At 41.7% G+C, this 14,952-nt stretch overlaps 1 protein-coding gene across 6 annotated transcripts in view; it reads left to right on the top strand.

The window, feature by feature from the left end:
- Nucleotides 1-2,011: 2,011 nt before the first annotated feature.
- ITSN2 (intersectin 2) overlaps nt 2,012-14,952 on the top strand; it is an 81,772-nt gene continuing 68,831 nt past the window's right edge. For 4 of the 6 annotated variants that reach the window (XM_039567963.1, XM_039567961.1, XM_039567964.1 and 1 more), the window contains exon 1: nt 2,328-2,411. The gene's annotated coding sequence lies outside the window, so the exon portion shown is untranslated. Of the gene's footprint in view, nt 2,033-2,327; nt 2,412-2,557; nt 2,694-14,952 lie in introns of those variants that run through there. The other 2 variants (XM_010393251.4, XM_010393250.4) reach the window with 2 other exon arrangements.

Raw genomic sequence — 14,952 nt, 5'->3', positions numbered from 1 at the left:
GAGCGAGTTGGGATTGTTCAGCCTAGAGAAGAGTAGGCTCCAGGGAGCTCTTATTGTGTCCTTCCTGTACTCAAACAGGCCTGTGAGAGAGATAAGAGGTATTTTCACTGGGCCTGTTTCAACAGGAGAAGGGGTAATAGTTTTAAACAGAAAGAGCGTCGATCTAGATTAGATATAAGGAATAATTTTTTTACAGTGGAGGGGATAAAACACTGTCAGAGAGGTTGTTGGTGCTTCATCCTTGCAAACATTCAAGGCCAGGTTGGACAGGGCTCTGAGCAGCATGATCTAGTTGAAGATGTCCCTGCTTATTGCAGGGGGTTTGGATTAGATAACCCTTAAAAAGTCCCTTCCAACCCAAACTATGCTACCATTCTGTGATTTTCCTGGCCTCAGTTTTGTCAAAGGAGGTGTTAGGCAACACGTAGTTACCTCAAATGAGGTACACTGCTGCTCTCCTATAGGGATCTCGCATAACATTAATAAAGCAGATGGGTCATTCCCCCTCTGTCATGTTTACAGAATCAAATATCCCAACGTCCTTTATACATTTCCTGCTTGATGTACTTTGTCGCCTCAAAGCCAGTGGTTAAGCACAGACACGGCCCAAGTCCATTTGCTTGTGGGGCCTGGCAGTAACGTTAATAACAGAAGAAAGGAACCGTGAGGTACCTTGAGAAGTCACCTAGTTCAATGTTCAAGGCATGATTGACTAACTGTATTTACCAAACTCCTCAGATATCTGTCTAACCTGTTCTTAGAGACTTCACTTCACAGATTTTTACACTGCCCTTCCCAATACTTAACTACTGTAATCAGTAACCTAATGTTCTTTGTCTTACGAGAAGAAACATATTTATCTGGTTTATTGTTATCTTAATTCTCTCTACAGTGGCCTTTATGAACCAAGTAAACTGTTATGCCTGATGCAAGCACTTGTCTTCAGTCCAGAGCAGGCTGGAGGTGTTGCCAGCACAACAAAGTCACATTTAGAACTGCTATATCACTATAATGTGTACTAAACAGATTAAAGGCTGCATTTTAAGGGGTGTTAAAAAGTAATTCAAGTGAAAAATGTCAGATGAGAGACTTTTTAATTTGGCTTCAGAGAAGCCTGTTCTTGACCCAGGGCTGCTTTGTTATCCCAGTCAATTATTTGGAATTAAATGAAGCACTGCTCATGAAATCTGCAGATGACTTCAAAACAGCCCAAGGCCACCTGGGCTCCTTGAATAACACATGTTTTAATCCACCTACACAGCAAATACCTGTGCATCAAAGCCGAGGTTGAGTCTGAGCATAGGACAAAAATACAAAGCATGGGTTTGGGCTGGGTGTGAGGGAGGAGAATGCTGTATCTTCAAAAGCAGTGAATCAGATGAGGGCTGAGGAGGTCACGAGGGGTAAATTCATGAATGCTGCCAGTGCAGTGCAGCAGCTGCAACAGCAAATGCAAACATCGGGTGTGTGCTAGGATGTGGCCATGGCCATTGCATGGCACAGGAACGTGACTGTTCTGGAATCACCGTGAATGATAAAAGGTGTAACAAACTGGAAAGGCTCATTAGGAACCCAGAAGAATGAGTCAGTGGAAAAATCTGCTCTGTATGAAGGTGATAGGTAATTATCTACGCAGCAAAAGCATAGCAGAAAGGCACTGTAATCATCTGTGCACGGCGAGATCCACTCACTGGAGAAGGAAAAAGTTTGGTGTTTAAAAATGATGGCATTTTCCACGTGTTTCCTTCCTACCGGATTCTTTAATTTTTGGAGAGATAACCCCCCGAAACCCTACGTATTTCAGTACACTGAGCAGTGCCAAGTGTGAGCCAAATTTAGCTCCTGCTGCCAGCCCCCTCCGCGCTGGTGTGGGCGTCCCAGCGGGACACTCTTCCCATGGAAAAGCACCAAGGGTGCTGTTACCTGCTCCCAGGTGGAAGAATTGTCCTTATCTGGGACGGGGCCGCACAGGGGCCACAGCTTTTCAGCTTCTAGTAAAGGACTGGGATACAGCCGGAAAGCTAAAGAAAAGGTAACTTATGGAGCAGACGAGGAGACAGCACTTGGAATCGAGTGGGACAAATGTGAGCAAGGACGGGGTAGATCCTCTGTCAGGTCTTTAAGCAGTAGCTGTTACCGTGCAGCAGCGGCACCGACGGGCTCGATGCCGACATGCCCGGACCGCGGCACTGTTTGGCGAGCCTGGCCCAGACCCGGGGGCTGCACCGCCGGGCACGGCGACCCCTCCACCGAGCTCCGAGAGCCCCGTCCCGGCTGCGGCGAAGCCCGGCCTCGGGCAGCGCCCGCCCCCGTTTCCTCCCCCGCCCCCGCCGCCATGTTGTGGGGCCGAGCGCCGCGGGAGGCGCAGGGGCCGCGGCCCGGCGGAGCCGCCGCTGAGGGCAGCGCAACAGGTACCGGGGGCGGGGGGCGCGGGCGGAGCGGGAGCGCTGCGGCTTACAGCGCTGCTAGCTGCTTTACTTGTCTTTTATCCCCTTATCTGAGTCTGGTCTCTTTTCTTTTTTTAATTTTTCTTTTTCCTTTTTTGGGTGGGGGCGGCGTCTGGGGCTTTGGGCGGTAGCGGCGGTGGCTCCCGCTGCCGGCGCTGCCGCGGCTCGCCCGCGCTCCCTTAGTGCGCTGCGAGCGGAGAGATCCCGGTGCCTGTGCCCAAACAGCTCCCGGAGCGCCCTGCCGAGGTGAGGTGACTCGGACGCGTTTGTAGAGCCCAGTTCCTTGTGGTGATGGTGATTTTGTTCCGGCCGGTTAGCTGTGAAAACACGGAGTTTGGAGAAACCGAGCTGGTTTCTGCAGTTAAAGTTTGCAAACTGTTCTGTCTGTAAATAGACTGGCTTTTCTCGGTCTCGACTTCTCACCGCGGCATGTCGTAATTCAGAAAATAAAATGAGGCTGCGATACGTGATTCGGTTCCCTAAACATTAAGGTACCATTTTGAACACAGTAAATGGTTTTCACGGCAGCTGAGGCTTTGACATCTGTCACATTGCAGAACTCGAAAGTAGATCGTGCTTTAAGATAGTGCCTGCCTTCTTTGAATTCTTGCAGCGGTTCTCTTAAACACCGGTCTGAAATTCCCCGTCTAAAACACGGCAATGAGAAGCCTCAAGTTTCTTTGCCCCTTGTGTCCAGGCTACCCTATCGTGTGCGTTGCTCTTTTGGGAAAATGATGTTTTTTAAACTCGTTTGCTGTTGGTGCTGGCCTGTGGTGGCCGCAGCTCCCACGCCGGAATGTGCACAGGGAAAATCGGGGGGTGTGTGAAATAGAACGTGGTGTGGGTAACATCGGTGACACATAAATTGCAGCTGGCTTTGAAGAACTTTAAATAATTCATCTGAAATTTTCTTGTAACAAACTTCTGTATCCGCTAATGCGATGGTGACATTTAAAAGTGATGAGCGCTAGGAACTAATTGGAAAAATAGTAGCTACGTGAGTTTCATTCTGCTACCAAAGCTGGTTCATTTTTGTTACCTTGTTTCCACTCTACCTCCCCTGTTTTTCTGTGTGTATTTTTTTATTCTGACTCAGCTGGGAGGGGCATTCACACCACCGTGCCTCTGAGAATTTAGAGAAACCCTAGTTCAGACTCTGGGCTCCATATGATGTGAACTGCCTGATGCCTGCAGACATGGATTTAGGCTGCTCCTTGCTCTCTGTTGAACAGAATTTTTTGTCAGATTAGCCTCCTAACTCAGATGCCTAAATTAGATCAAGTGAATATGCTTATCCTTTTAATTACTATCCTGAGGGAATTGCATTTACTTTTTTCTCCTCCATCTGTACAAGATCTGGGGTACGGGATGTGTCCCTGGCTGAGTTGTAGCTGTCACTGTAATAGAAACAAAGAGGATGTTCCTGTAGCAGTAACAATAACAAAATGGGGTGCCTATGGTTGGTTTGTGCTAATCATAAAAATAATGAGGTTATCTACCATAGGTGCTGGTCAAAGCACCTAAGCTTTATGGCTACTTATTTTTTTAACCATTTTTGTAGACAGAATGAGATAGGTCAAGGCTGAAGTGACATGTGGATGATTTTGAAGTCTGTTATTGAGAAGTCTTTATTGAGATTCAGGTATTACAGTGATTTTTACCACAACAGTACTTACAGCAAAGTTTTTTACAAATATTTCTGTTGTAGTCTTTAATGTTGAAAAATTAATCGATTTCATGCCATAGGAAAGTAGCAGCTATGGAAAATAAAGCTAAGTCTGGAGGTGATAGTATTTCTTCATTGAGCTGCTTGTCAGGAGCTGGTGAGGAAAATGAGGCAGCATTTGGAAAGTGAAAGGTGATGTGCTTGCTTTGCTTGGGGCATTATCAAAAACCTTCACAGCCTTTGAAAATAGGCATCAGTCCGGAAAATACCTTGGGATTAGTTCCTGAAAGGCAGTGTAGTCCAGATTAGTTCCTGTCACAAATTGAGACAGATGTCTCTGGTCTGAGAGATAAACTGTTAGTTAACAGTTTGCAAGTAAATTATCTGCTGTTGCCTCAAAAGATTTAATATGATCAACCTGCAAACTACGTGAAAAAAGCATTTCATCAGATTTTTCTTTTAAAAGCCAGAGCTGTTCTCTTTGCCTTTTTAAAACTGGTTCAAAAATTTGACATCTTTATTTGTAATGTTAATTTCTGGCCTATTTTCACTTGAAAGGAAATGTCTCCAGTATCTTGTTTTTTAAAAAGCTTTTAACTCTTTCCATTTTTTTTTTTTTTTTTTTATTTACCTCAAATGTAGTTATAGAATAATATTATTTTGAAGGGACTTCTGGAGGTCATCTGGTCCAACCCTATGAAAAGCATGGCTAACTCAGGTCACTCAGAGCCATGTCTGGTTGTGTTTGGATTACCTCTGAGGGTGGAGATCCCAAAAACTCACTGGACAGCCCTCTCCAGTTTGGTACCCACACTTGCAGTACATCCATCCCATTGCCCAGGCTGTCAGTGAAGACATTAAACAATACTGGCCATGGCATCAGCCCCTGGGGAACATCATTAGTTCCAACCAGATGGATTTGAGACTGCTGATCACAGCGCTCTGAGTCTGATGGTCAGGCAGGTTTTTCACCCAGTTTACAGTCAACCTTTTCAAACTATATTCCACCAGTTTGGCTCCAAGTATACTGTGGGAGACCTTGTTAAAAGTGTCAAAACAAGCTGCTGTGCCATCGTTCACAGAGCCAGTCATCTCAAAGGTGATATGTGTCAGGTGTGGTTTGTCCTCAGTAGCCACATGCTGGCCATTTCCTATCACCTTTTTCTTCTTCGAGCATCTGTAGGTGGGTCCCAGGAGGATTTGCTCCATAATCTTTCCAGGGACTGAAGTAAGACTTAGCAGCCTTCTGTATTGGTCAGCTGTCCCTCTTGCCCTTCAGATGGAAGGTCTGATGTTCACCTTTTTCCAGTCACCAGGATCCTTGACCAGTCACCAAGAACCCCCCAAAAATAACAGAGCTTGGTCTTACAGTGACATTAGCCAGTGCTCCTGGCAGCACTGGGGCTGTGATTTGTTCCATGTATATGTATGCAATTGTTCTACTTCCTTGTTTTCAAGTTATTTTGACTTTCAAAAGCTGCTTTCAGTTCAATGTAATGTTACACCTCTTGACAAAGGGTGATGATGGATCCTGCCATGTTTTCAAGTTTTGGGGTGAAGTTTGATGTAGACAGTCCTGTGAAAATCATGAGAGCAGTAGTTGGCTGACAGAGAGTTTGGGGTGTTGCTTGGATTGGAAGGTTCACATTATGTGGCTGAATGATGTGTGAAAGTCAGTAACCCTTCTTAGGCTTTTTTGTCTTAAGTGGTGATTATAAAGATTACAAAGATAAAGTCATGCTAGTTACAGAGTTCTCTTTTTTATGACTGACTGACCTATTTCAAGCACTATCGCTTGTCAGTAAAACACTTAACACAAAGTGTACTTTGCCGTTCAGAGGTTGAACCTAGCTGTGGGGTGAAATAGGGTCATTACAGTATTCCTTCTACCTTTAAAAACATACTATCACCCTTTAGCTTCACCTTTTAAAATTGCATTTTTCTTGTGTGCTCTGGTTGGTGATAAATGATACATCAGACTATTTTGAGGGGAAACACTAGCGTTAGAGTGCCTGGTTGGATTTCTAGAAGGGCTAAGCAGCTGTTTTAAGTGATCCTAAAATTTTCAAATGCTTAGTTGCAAATATTGCAGGTACCTGAATTACCTCTGGAAATGGTGTGTTTGAATCCTGATCAGTGTAGAACTGGGAGATTTATGACTACACGTAAGTTCAAGTTCTTTCCAGTGACAGACCAATGCAAACCAAAATTTTAAGCCAGCTGTGAGCAGTGAAGCCTTGTTTTCTGTGGCATTGGCTGTCTGAGTTTGATCAGATGTGAGCCTGTGTTGAATTTTTTCTCGTGGTCAGTGTATTTAGAGCAGCTTTTAGCCATGTGGATCCTCTGATGTCTAATATTGGTACTCAAACATACAGCAGTCCTTCTCTTCCTTGAGGGTACTAAATTTGGTTGTGCCTTCTCTGTCTGGTTGCCTGTTTTTTATGAATATTATAGTCTGTTAAGATCTTTGCAAAGGGCACCCTTCTGTTAAGCTTGGTCCATGTTAGGCGATGGGATTCATCAAAACACGTTAACTACTCATGTCTCATACTTTTAGGCAGAGGAGCTAAGAATTCAAGCATTCTGGTTGCTTGGTTACTGTAATGTTACTGCTTTCATTAATTCACTTATCAGGATGGTGGTTTTTATTTTGTTTTTTTTTATTCTCAGATTTATTTAAGCATAAAATAAATTTTTCTTTAGAAAAAAAATAGGGGGTTTTATTTCATGAGGAGGAGTACTTACTTCTACACATACAGTGTTTTATTGCCCTTTGCAAGATGATACAGGGACTGTAGTAACTCGTTTTTCTGGTATTGTGCCATTAGCACCAAATGTTGTAAAGGTAAGGATTAGGTCACATAAAAATTATAAGCTAAAAATGAAGCTGATGAAATGCCATTTTTCTTCAAATGGAGAGTATTTAGAACTTTGTCAGTATAGGAACACAGCCTGGCCAGGTTGGTTACTTGGATCCTAGAGTTAAAATAATGGATTGAACATTAATATATAGAGGAGCACAGTGTTGTGTAACTCTTATTTTCAGAACAGCACATGAAATTCAAATGATGTAACATGATGACAGTAGCAGCACAAAGCATTGGAATTACCTAATAGAGGACAAGTACCTGAGAACTATTTTTAAACATTTTGGCACTTACAGATAGTTGAAAAGGCGTGGTTGATCCAGAAAAGTCACAGCTTCTTTGGAACAGCAATTCTGAGAGCCAGTTTAACTTGAGACACTTTGATATGAGATGTTGTTGCTTCAGAAGTAGCAGATAATAATTCTGAGCCAGCTCTACTAGTGAAAATGTTCAAGGCTGATGCAAGTGGAGCTTGTGAAATGCTGTGGCATCAGTCATGAGCAGTATCTGCAGTCAGTGATTCAACAGCATACACATGAAGTAAGGGAAGAAAAGGAAATGGGAGTCAACTCTTCTTTGTTTCTAAAAATATTACAATTGGAATGTGAAAAAAAATTACCTATTATGGCTATACAAATAAATGTATCAAAAAATCAGAGCATATTTAAATAATACTTTTAGTCTTATCCTTCAAAGGTCAAGAATTTTACTAATCAAAAGCAAAAACTTTATAGCTTTTTCCACTACACTGTAACGACTTTAAGGTGGGACAAGTGTCTTTCTAACTGAAATAATTTTGCCCCTCAGGATTTTACATGATGTTGAGATGTTTGTCTAACACAGGTGATAACTGATTCTCTAAGATCATGAAATTCAAATTTGGTGGTCAAAACATTATTATTGTATGCTCTAGAGCTCAGTGGTAAAGGTTTAAGAGACCACATTTCAACTGGATGATTTGAAGGACTGTTCTTCATAATATAAGCATGGATGAGACTTGCAGATGGGAGTGGGGTCAAGAGCAGGAAGCTTCATCTGCGGCAAGTGAGAGGTGCTGTGGCCACACTGCCTGTGTCCTGGGTCCACCTCAGGACCAGTGTGCTGGTCTCAGAGTTCCTGTGCTGGGCAGAATCTCCGTTACAACCACACTTCCCTGTGTCACTTTGGGGAAAGCGTTTTTACCCATCTGTTATCAATCTGAAATACTCCTACCTAGTTATTTTTTTTCTTGTTGGACTGCCTTATGCTGATCTTTACTTCTTCTCCCAAGAAGTTTCCTTGATTTTTGATTCATCTGAGATAAATACCTTTTCTTTGCTTTAAAGGCCACTTGTGGCTTTTCTCCCCTCTGCTTGTCATCTCATTCAATTTTGAGAAGTTAAGCCTGCAATGGTTTTGTGCAGCTGCCCAGCTTGAAAGCAGATACCTAAACTGTAAATCCAGTCTCACTGAATGTTTTATTTTCATTAGTTTTACAGATAGTCAATGATTGCTTTCTGCTGAGCACAGAAGAGTACTCACGTATCTTTTGGTTTTTGCTTTGTTGTAGCAGCCCATTAGATGTTCTGTACATTTTGCACTGTTATCTGGGACTGAAAACTGAGCAGCAAGTTAAGTAGCATCTATTCTATCATAAGGAGAAAATAATTAAGCATTCTTCTTTTAGTTGTGTTTTTTTTTTTTTTCTCTGTTATCATTTTGCTTGTGCTCCTGATGGAAAGACAGGAGCAGGCTCAAAACTTTCCTCTAAGGTGGCAAGATTTCAAATGAATAAGCTTAAAAGTAATATGCTCTCAATGTTTCCAGTCATGGTTGAAGTAAGAAAATAATGAAAAGAAGACAACTCATCAAATACTTGGGTCTCGCCCAAGTCCACATTGACATAAATTAGGAGTTACAGTGTGAAAGTGGAGAACTGCAGGTTTCAAGGTGTGTGGACCTCACCAAACAGCATTTAAGGGTGCTGGTACAATGCTTGCAAATAATTAGATGTGAGAATTGATGTCTTTTAAAACAGAATCTAGAAAAAATGGCATATGGAGTAGGGAGTCATGTGAATTAGAAAGTAGGAAGCAAAAAAACCACTAAGAGTATTTTAAGTTACCACCCCTTGAGGAGCAAGCATATCTCACTCAGCTCTCTGGAAAGGTTACAATATGCAGCCTGGAGTTCCTTCTCGAAGGTAGAAGCTCAGAGCCTTTAAAAAAAAATCTTATAAATAGTCTACCCTCTGCTTTTTGCTTTTTTTCATTTCCTTTTTAAACAAAGCAAGCAGAGGTGGTGATGTCTGTCTGGGATCAGGTTAGTGAATGTATTCTTCCAGGGCGTGACAGAGCTGGGTTCAATTCCCATCTTTTCCTGAGGAAGTTTGTGTCTCCTGGGAGAAGGGCCAGGGATTTAAATAGTGAGCTTCCTGAAGTGGGATTCTCATTCTCTCCTTCAGAATAATTTCTTCCTTGCAAAGAAGATTTGAAGCTGGAAGGGCATGGACAGACAGAGAGGAACCTGTGCATCTGTGCACATTGGCACAAATGAGAATTTCTTGTAGGTGGTTGAAGTCCTGAATTAACATTACTATTCCAATCACTGTTCATGAGTTTCCTTGATTGACTGTGCAATAAAATAGGGGAAACCATCTCCTAGGAGGGGGAAAAGATCAGTTTTAATCTCCAGAAACAGAGGAGAGAGCTGAACAGTGTCTTGATACTTTGAATGGGTGCTTTCACAGCTGAGCAGCTGTGTAAGAAACAGAGTAAACCCAGCAACAGTGACCACACAATTCTGTTTTTTGAACAGAAACAGAGATTCTTGTATTTTTGATGGTCAGTATGTTCAGAAAGCCTATTAGTCAGGCAAGGTGGGCAGAAGGATATTTGTCAGAAAAATACTTTTTGTGTTGTGTCTGGATCACTGTTGGGAAGGAAGTTTCTCTTTCACAGTGAGCAAGGAAAGGGCTTTGTAGCACAAGGTTAAGAAGTAAAATATTTAACCCTCTATTTTTTCCTTCAAATGTCAAAATATTAACTAAAGCTTGCAGTACTGTTATCTACAGTAGCATGGGGAGCAGGAAGAGCCAGCAATGTGCTACCCACAGTCGACTCCTCCGTTTTGTCACTGGTGTCATTCGTTTGTTATCGGAGTGGGTGGACTTTGTAAGCTGGCCACAGTGCATTTTGAAAAGGCCATGTGGCTGTGTACAGCTGTACTGTAGAAATGAGATAAAGGCTTGGCCTGCCACAATGTTGAGATGTTTTTCTTTTTTTTTTTTTTTTTTAATCAGTAGAGTCTCATACCGGTATGTCTTGAACCAAGAGAAGTTCTAGTCTGTGCTAGTTCGTAATGCCTTACTAATGCTTCTTATTATCTCATTTTTAAGAGAGTACTCCAAAAAAAGCAGGAAACAGCTACATGGGCTATTATTACAAAGTCACTGCTTGCTTTGCAGGTACTAGTGAGTCGTCTTTGTGTTGTCCATATCTACAGGTGTTGCAAAGAGTAAATCAGGTAACTGGTGCTGTAGTCTCTGTTCTTGCTAATTGGCTTTTGCAGCAAAATTCCGCAATATATCTTCCTCCTGCCATGGAGAAAAGGAAGAGTAACAGGGTGACCACACATGCTGCTTCCATGGTATTTGCTTTCTTCCAGACAGAGCCTGGTGCACCAGACCTTCATTCCTACTAAAACTATGTGGCTGTGGTTTTTCTGAGAAATGTTTTGAAAAAAATAATTGATTCAAGTATAAATATTAACAAAGATTGTGGTAAAGCTGCCCTTCATAAAATGGCAATATGCCTATGACAGGGAAAAGAAAAAGCTTTTTTCCCTCTGTGTGCAGTCTGCCCAGCCCTAATGTTTTCTAATGCTTTCAGCATGGTCCTGATGTGTTCCCTGCTTTTTGCAGTCTCCTCATTTCTTTTCTCCACTTGTCTCAACTGTAATGAACACTGAGAGAGGGAACAGAAGTTGCAGTCTGGCAGGTCAGTTTGTGAAAGCAATTAGTGCTCTAGAGATTGGGGCTAGTCAGATGTCTTGTTTACAAGAACTTGCTGTTCTGCTGTTTAAATGTAAGATCCAAGTTTTCCTGTTTTCACCCTAAATGGCAGCAGGACTTAATGTCATCTACAGTGTTCATAATGATGTTTGATCCTGTTGTTACACCATGGATTTCGTGCTGTGTCTGTGACAGTTTCTTACGACTCATGACTGAGTTCACCAAGCACATCTAGAACATTTTGCAGAAACAATTTTTTGTGAAATATTCTGGTGGTGAAGGCCATGATTTCATCAATATCATCTGTTTGGGACACTGGTTATAGTATTTTCTTGATTTTTATTTTCTTTCTTCAGTGAACATTTCTTTATGGCATTGTATAATGTGTTGTGTAAAAAGGGTGCTTGGAAATTTACAGCTTTCACCTCCATTAATGATTAGAAGTTAGCAGAATCATTCTAAAAAATTCTAAGTTTGTCTTAAAGTGAGAATATTTTGTTGAGATTTCCCTCGGTAAATAAGTGGTTCACACTTGTGTCCTAAAGCTTTAAGATGCTTTTACACCTTTGTAGGTCTTTATAGATGGTGACTGCAGCAACTTTATTTGCAATTTGTGAAAATAAGCTGCTTTTAGCTTTGATGTAGGCATAATCTCCAAGCCTTTGGGATGTGCTGGGGAAATGCAGAAGACAGAATACTTGTTGAGGGCAAGCTGCCTTCTTTGAGAAGGATTGTTTTCACAGACTTCTGAAAAATGTGTGTAGATTTCAAGTTTACTGAACTGTTTCCTCCTTCTTTAAAAAAAATCGAGTGAGGGGAAATTATATTGCAGCAATACTTTAGTTCTTCCTTTTTTTACTTCTTGGTACAACTTGAGAGTCTGTCATTGGAGAAGTATCTGTGCTTGGTGTAGTCCTGATGTCTGAATGAAGTGGATCTGTGCAAAGGGATAAGAATGTGTTTCCAGTGCTGGTGAGATATACAAAATCCTGTAAAAGGCCTGCTTATGATTTTTGGTTGCTTCTGTAAGGTCATAATTTTCTCCATTTGTAACAGTTACTGTAGGAGGGTTTTGGTCCCCTTCAAGTTTAGTATTTATTTAAAATATGACAAGGTCTGCATATAGACATAATAGTGAGACAACAGAGCTAAAACATGATTAAATCACATCGCATTGCTGTAACGTACTCTCAGTACAGACCCATTGGGCAGTTCCCTCTTCTTTTTGGACCTTGAGTGTTGGTTCATCTACATGGCAATGCCCAGCACAGATTTACCAGGCTGGTTCAGCCCAGATGTGAAAAACTTGGGGAATTATCAGGTGTTGATAATTAGGGCAGGAATGCTCATTATTTTGCTGATGAAAATGAACCAGGAACACATGTCCTCCATAGATGCAGGGCTTTCATAAATAGGAATGATCCCCACCAAGCGAAAGCGACATCAGAGTCCTCAAAATTTTTCAGTTGAAATTGATTTTAAAATGTGGTATAGTTGTGACTCCCGGGACATTAAAATGAGGAGAAGGTATTTCCCCATTTTGTGTGCATGAAGCTGCCTGGGTTACTTCTCCCACTCACCTGCTCAGCAGTTGAGAGTTTGAAAGCTCAATCTACACAAGCCATTTCAGCAAAACCAAGGCAAAATGTGACTTTCTCTCTAACTGTGAGACATATAAAGTATTTCAAAAGTATATCTTAAGATTTGGGGTTTTAAGAGTTAATCAGTTTACTATCAGACCTGTATTGTCTGATAATTATCTGACTTGTATTGTGAGGCCTCCCCTCGAGTACTGTATCCAGTTTTGGGCCCCACACTAAGAAGCATATAAAAATATCAGAACATGTCCAAAGGAGGGAAACAAGGATGGTGAGAGGACTAGAGGGCAAGATTTTTGAGGAACAGCTGAGAATATGAGGTTTGTCCAGTTCAGAGAAGAGACCGAGGGAGTGACCTCATTGCTATCTACATCTTCCTTATGATGGGAGCAGCAAGGGAAGTGCCGGTCTCTTCTGGTGACAGGACATGAGGGAATGGCTTGAAGCTGTATCAGAGAACATTGAGATTGGATGTAAGGAAAAGTTCTCCACAGAGAGGGCAATTATGCACAAGAAACTCCCCAGGGAAGGCGTCATCGCCCCAAGCGAGTTGGTGTTCGTGAAATGTTTGGCCAAATGCTCTTCAGATACACCGGTTAACTTTTAGGGTGTCCAGCGTGGAGGCTGAATTTGGACTCAATGATCCTCTTGTGTCCCTTCCAGCTTGGAATATTCTATGTTTTTGTGATTACTCATTAAAAAAAAAAAAAAAACAAACAACTAAAAGCTACCTGAAATTAAGAGAACAAAGTGAGTTTGAGGAAAGATCAAATGTGTAGCCCTTAACCAGTAAGACTAAATCTGGAACAAGCCACATGCAGGTGGAAATCTGCTGATTCTGGGGGTGTTCTCCAGCATCCTGCTTCTGTGTCGTCGTTTCAGGTTCTCTTTTAGACCTCCTTGACAGAACAGCTTTTGCAGAGAAATGTGCTGTAGAAGTGTTTAACAACATTGGCAGCATTTTTCAGGAAGGCTCTTTATAGATCTCAAGTGTCTTTTAGTAGGCTGCTTGGTAGGTCCATGTCTTGGAGCAGGTCCATGCTTCCTTTTTTCATCTTTCTGTGGTTCATACCTAGTGTCATTGTGAGAGATCATTTGGACTCACCAACTACTGCATTTACTTTCTTTAAGTAGATATGTATACGTGTGTGTAGCCACAAATGTATGTATATATGATAACGATGATGTGAACTATACATAGAGAATTGTTAACAAATGATCCCAGACATTTTTAATTTTATTGAAGAAACGTGCAATAGATAAAAAAAAAATGCTTACCTGTCCTCAGGTGGTACTAGAGGGCTTTCCAGTTGTGTGATTTTTGTGCTGAGATGTGCAGGAGTTTCTTGGCAGGAAGGGACTATGGGGAATGTGATATTTCTGTACTTAATATTAAAATATGTGGCTGTATTGAGAGGTGAAGGGTTTTTTTATGTGTGTGTGTCTGGGTAGGAGGTTAGATGTCTGAAAAGGGGGTGAGTGAGATGTGACTCATGTATTTTTAAATAAAAATAAATATTTCATTTTTGTAGCTTCATCCTGTACAATAGTTCCTCCACATAGAGGACAATGATTATGATGTATAGATTTCAGCATTTAAGTAAAATTATCTTGTCCAAAGCACAAGCTGACTTAATTGTCTAAGTTCTATGTTCATAAAGCAGTGTATTGTTCATGCTTTTCCCTCAGATAAGTATTAGTGAATATTTTGCAATTCTAAAGTATTCTTTATACAGGTACTCTTGAAAGGATGCATACTAGAAAAACGAAATCTTAGTACTCTGATATTTATTATAAAGTAAATTCTATTGAGACATCGTTTAAATGCTGCTTTTGAGTCTTTATGCAGTAGCTCAGGAGAAGGAATAACTTCATTGTGTTACTTCTGCAAAACTGTCTGATGACAGATTTTTATTGGGACAAGCCCTTTCTTCAGAATACATCATGTAAGAGTGTTTTCTTTGTTAATGGGGCGTGGAGTGGTGGAATGGATGAATTTGAATAATAATTGGTTTCCCACTTTGCTCAGCAGCAGCTTTGGCTCAAGGCGCTGAGCACTGAATTTTTTTTTTTTTTTTTTTTTTTTTTTTTTCTTAATGAAACACTAAGTATTTACCGGGGAGAGCTGGCAGGGACCTGCTGGGACCCCGGGCTCTGCTGTCCCCAGCCATATGTCCCGGGGAGCCGGGGGCAGTTCGTGTGCATCACTCCGAGCGCTTGGTACTGTTTTCCTTTAAGAACTGGCACAACGTTCAGGACTGCACCGCATACCCTATACTAAATAAATAAATAAATAAATAAATAACCTCCCACCCCCTCGCCGGTGTAAATGCCGCTGGTTCAGCAGCAGCAGCAGCAGCAGCCCCGGGCCGGGCATTGCTCG

Source organism: Corvus cornix, chromosome 3 (assembly GCF_000738735.6).
Source record: "Corvus cornix cornix isolate S_Up_H32 chromosome 3, ASM73873v5, whole genome shotgun sequence".
NCBI classification, from domain to species: domain Eukaryota; kingdom Metazoa; phylum Chordata; class Aves; order Passeriformes; family Corvidae; genus Corvus; species Corvus cornix.
The sequence above is the reverse complement of the archived record's forward strand: the minus strand, read 5'-3'. Positions and strand labels throughout refer to the sequence as shown.